We start from the raw sequence: 5,546 nt of genomic DNA on the forward strand, positions 1-5,546 counted from the left end.
TCCGTGCTTCCACTGTATGGGTTCATTATCAGGCCCTCTGCAGGGCTCCATAACAGGGTTCCTACAGCTTCAGTCAAATTAAATTAAAGACTTTTTATTGCCATTTGAAATTAAATTTAAGTCCGACTTTACAGTAAGCACAACAACTGGCTGCCCCCAAAGTAAACACACAAAAATACAAAAACTAAACTCGACTAAAATAATCAAAATCACTCCAAAAACACACGAGGACAACAAAATAGCCAAAAATCTATGACACAACTATAAAAATCACAACAAAAAAAACCTTGAGAAAAATATTGGTTGGACAGGCAAATTTCATTTAATTTCCATTTCCATGTTGTTGAAAGTTGTTACAAGCATGGTGTAAATCCATGTCACTGTTTTGCAGTTGGTTTCGCTGTCGTGATTGCGCGATACTACGGTAAACTACAAAAAAAATTTAAAAACTTAACCATTTATTTTTAACCATTTATTCTAAATTGTGAGACTAATTACAATCATAAAATCATACTTATTATGTTTAAAAATGTAAGACTTTTGAAACATTGATTTAAGACATTTTAATGACATTTAAGGTCTTATTTTTAGATTCATTAATTTTATATCTTTTAAGACTTTTTAAGGATCCGCAGGAAACCCTGCATAATGACATGTTCACTACATTTATGTGTACTTACCACAGACAAAGGTATTATCGAGTGGACTTTTCAAAGATTGTTTAGGTGTGATTAACATTCAGGTTTTACATTTCAAAATGACCTCAAATCCACGTCCGTTTAACCTTTTCTGTTTCTGTTTCATCATCTTTCCCTGTGTTTACTGGATATTAAATATCCGTAAAATGTACCCAACATCCAAAACAGGGTTAATAAAATTAACTACGGTCATTAATTTTATATTTCTATGCTTCAGATGAGATATGGAACGTTGGGAGGATTATGTTAGCTACAGCGCTAGTTATTCAAACACATTTTACAGAACACATACCATGGAAATATATGATGAGGTCCCATAACATGTAAGTGAGGGTTTAGTCTGTGACATAGAGCTATTTCCCTTTCATTTAGAGTTTACATAGCGTAAGAATTTGAACGAGATTATGAGCCAGATTTGTCGTAGTCGCTCGTTGCGACAACATTGACAAACATTGTGTAAATACGTAAGATTGTCCCAAAACCTGCATGCAAGTTATTAATGTGTCATATTTGAGCTTGATTTTAAATAAATTAAAACACGTTTTTCAAAAAAATAATGGTTCAGGTTGCTTTTTTCTGTTTTAGAATGTGAATTTCACGTTTTCTGTCTGTTTTGCATGATCAAGGGAAATCAGTGATCACATTTTACCTCTTCTAAAGAAGTTAATGCAACAAATAATCCAAACTTAAATGTGATTACTGACCTTCCATCGCGACAGGACGCCCCCCATCCCTGTAACTCACAGCGTTCTAGTCCTTAAATCCTTTGGTTAACTAGAAACAGAAATAATTCCAATGAGCGACATGTTTCAGGGAAAGGCTTTGCATTCACTTTATTACATCAGCCATGCTTATGGAATCTAAAACACAATCACATGCTTTGGAAAGCTGAATTAACAACAAACCCACACAATAATGATGGTTGTTGCAGTGGATTATTTACAGCAGCTATAGTGAGCCCAGAAACATCTAAAGAAAACAGTTTCCTTTGTTTGTACTTGAATATGTTATGGTTTCATTTATTCAGTCAACTTTTCTAAGGAAATTTACTTTGATCTGCCGACATGTTTCGATTGCCAAGGGGATAAGGAGATCATAGTAAATTTCCTGAAAAAAGCTGTTTGAAAAATGAAACCTTAACATATTATTTCAAAGAAGAAAACAAAATTAACTTGCTGGAATTATTGTTTGTACTTTATTTTTTTTAAAAAAACTAAAGCCTCAAACCTGAAACAAATTAAATCAGGATGGGGAACAAAGGCTATAAATTTTAATCAGATAAAGACAAAAGGCAGGCCTCATTGATCAATAAATCAAAGACCGTTTGCTTAAAAAATAAATAAATAAATTAAAAAAAAGATGTAAAACTTTGAAATTGTCGCTCAAATCTTTCGTTTTCACTGTAAACACTGTTGACATTGACGGAAAAGTTTGGTTTTCTGTTTTGCGAAAAAGTAAAAGCAGTAATAGTAAAGTAACCGTAGCACAAAAAAGGAATAAATAAATAAAGCCGGGCAAAAGAATTGTTACATGAGTGTAAAATTTTTTTTGTTTATTTTTGGGTTTACACGGGAAGATCTGAATTCGACCCAAATTGATTGTCTTGCAAAGTGAGATGGTATAGAAAATACAAACTATAGCAAAAATGGAGTCAAGCCAATCATTGTCCTCCTTGTCTGGAGAAAAAACACAATAAGTCAAAGTAGGAATGAAGGAAAAACACTTTAAGGGACTACACATCCCACAATGCAATGCAGAAAATTATTCCAACAATTGTCACCAAGACAATGTTTATTACAGCGGAGATCAAGACAAATTTGCAAGCGACATTTTCAACCTTTGAATAATTTTTCTGAGCAAATGATTTTCAGTTTATTGATCCATGAGGCTTACACTATGCCTTTATCTGATTTTATTTTGAAAACGTATTTTCTAGCAGCTTTAAATGACACTGCACATAAACTGTAAATAGCAAATTAATTAGTTAAAAAAAATAAAAATGAGTAAATGAGGAACAGGAAGTGGCTCTTTTAAGAGCAGTAGTGTGGGTTTTTAAACATCAGTTCAGTGCAAAAATTCAAGAAAAACCAACTACAGAACTATCAACTTTAACACTCACTGAAAACTGTGTAAAAACAATTTTTTAAAAAAAACCCCATAAAGGTTGCATTAAACAACTCTTTTTAAATAGGATTTTTAGATTGAATAAACAACACTAAACCCTGTATATTACAGCTGAAATTAAAGCTGTTGTTATAATAGCTATCTAGCTGCAGTTCTGCTAATATTAGCCGCTATGTAGCTTCACGCATTTGTTCAAACTGCTGCGGTGAAGCTGCATTAATACAGATTATAGGTTTCAGGTCTTCAGTATTGTAGTTAAACATTTGATAATGGGACAAAGCTGCATTAAAGTATCGTTAGCTTGAATGCTAAGATAGCTACTCTGATAACAACAACACAGCCCGCGAACATTTCTCTACTTTAGAGGGTTAGTAAAAGAGTTTACGTGTTAAAGATCTTAATACTTACATTAGGAGATGATCATTCACTTCTTCTCGTCGATCATTTAATGGTGGTTTCCGTGGAAACAACAAGTAGCAGCTGTCAGAGTCGGAGCTCAAACTTCTCCTTCTGCAGCCAAATGATGTGACGTCATCCACGAGCGCAAACGTGCCTTCCCACAATCCCCTGTGTTGTAGTCTTTTGTTGCGAAATAGATCAACTGCGCAAACTCGTGATATATTTTTTAAAAATCGTGTATGACGAGCAATTTAATAAAATAAAAAAAAGTATGTAACAAAAACTACGTAATTATATTACATTTTCCTTAAAATAATAACAAAAATATGAAGAAAAACAAGTCTGTAAATTGTATTTCATAATATTTAAACAGTTACGTGTCTTAAAATGTCCAGGTATTCTACACGTCTGTGTCAAATCTATGACTCTACTCTACCAGCTTGGTTAATGCATATTAAGTACTAATAGCGTATAAAATACAGCTTTTTAAATTATGCTGTGAAATTTGTAGACAGCTGACTATACAGTACTTGTATATTCTTGTATATTTGCATTCTATTTGTATTCATAATTTCAAATATTCCGCTCTTATATTGAATCCTACTTACATAATTGTCTTGATCTTTTTGTTTACTTTTTACTTTCAAAAGGTTGTTTACATTTTATTAGACACTGTGTTGTGTCAGTCTGACTTTATTGTCCTAATTTTCCAAAGAAAAATATATTTATCAAATATCAATCTATCTTAAATAATAATAATAATAATAATAATAATAATAATAATAATAATAATAATAATAATAATAATAATAATAATAATAAATTATCTAAGTATAAGAATGAGAATAATACATTTTATTTAGAATACACTTTTCATTTAAAACAAATCTCAAGGTGCTAAAGAATTGGCGTATGTAAATGTTTTTGCTTAAATAATTTTTTATAACTGTGAATTGGCTGTAAACCGTTAATCATTAACTATAAAATGGGAAAACACAAATCTTTGTTTGTTTTTATAGTGTCTCAAGTATCACAGGAAGTGTTAATTAAACCTCAAAAAATAATTATATGTCATTCGTTTAGAGAAAATATTCTTAAAGACATGTTTTCCAGTTAAATAACATACAAATGTTAATTATTGTCGTATTTATGGGATTTTATAGAAGCCTGTATTTGTTATTCAGTTTTATTAGCAATAAATCAAACATTTGACTAACTGGGTAATTTCTCCTGTAGTTTACAGTCCTTCCTGCAGATGTCGCCATTTCTCCGTACGACACACAAAGAGAATGTGACATGCTTTACTGACAAAATCCGGTGTTGTAATGGGATGAAACCGCGTTTCTAACATGAAACCTCTTTCCCAGTGTATTTACATTAGAATCCTGTGACGAGAACTCGCTGTAAAACGCTGTTAAAATGCTGTAAAATGCTGTAAAGCCGCAGTATGTAAAGCTGCAGTTTGCTGTGCAGAGGTTTGGCCTTCAACTTTAATGCTCACAGCTTCCTCTGGAGGACTGGAGAGTTATGGGCCTAATAAAAGTCTCTCTCTCTCTCTCTCCCTCTCTCTCTTTCTCTTTCCTCCTCACAAACATAAACTCACAAACACGTGCACTGTGCACGATAGGCCCTGGTTGTTGATATATAACACTGATCGCACTGCTAAAGTTATTTCCGTTCCATTAACCCTAATAAATTACACGTCGAATAAAAGTGAGCAGTGGGAACTTTTCCAAATGTCTAATATGACACTTAGATGTGGGACTATGGGACAAAGAGACGATACAAACACTGTAACACTGCAGTGTGTATGGGAGGGAAAGTCACAAATAAGATTAGTAAAAGCAGTGATGTCATGTCGAGCCTAGGTTCCCAAAGTAGGGTACGGGTACCCCCAGGGGTTTACATAAATTGTCATGAAAATAAAAACAGCATGATAACATTGGAAACCTCCATGCATTGCTATAAATTACACAATGGCTTATATAAAGCTATACCCTCTACTGATTGTATAGTATTTATAGAATATATGCTGTTCAACTATTCCAGTGTTTCTCAAAAAAGGTACGAGTACCCCCAGGGGTACACTGTGGCACAACAGGGGGTACATGAGCACAAGTGAGAGGAAAATTAACAACTAAAAGCATGACAAATATAAAGATTTCAAAATGTGTATTTTTGTGGTTAAAAATGATCATGAATGAAGAAATTGACTGCTTTTTTATTTTGTTAGTTTTTTCTAGGCTAAATTATCTCATTGTGCAAATATCAACCAGTTTAAATAATAAATAAATATAAACAAAGGATTTTTGAAAGGTATAGTGA

The 5,546-nt window shown here is 32.7% G+C and overlaps 1 long non-coding RNA gene across 1 annotated transcript in view; it reads right to left on the reverse strand.

The window, feature by feature from the left end:
• The window catches only part of LOC114477073 (uncharacterized), a 12,757-nt gene extending 9,374 nt beyond the window's left edge, over positions 1–3,383 (reverse strand). Inside the window, exons 1-2 of the long non-coding RNA XR_003675666.1 lie at positions 3,231–3,383; positions 1,403–1,472 (exon numbers count right to left, since the gene is read on the reverse strand). This is a non-coding gene — a long non-coding RNA (uncharacterized LOC114477073). The remainder of the gene's footprint in view (positions 1–1,402; positions 1,473–3,230) is intronic.
• Between the last annotated feature and the right edge of the window lie 2,163 nt (positions 3,384–5,546).

The sequence above is a fragment of the Gouania willdenowi genome, chromosome 15 (assembly GCF_900634775.1).
Source record: "Gouania willdenowi chromosome 15, fGouWil2.1, whole genome shotgun sequence".
Classification (NCBI taxonomy): Eukaryota; Metazoa; Chordata; class Actinopteri; order Blenniiformes; family Gobiesocidae; genus Gouania; species Gouania willdenowi.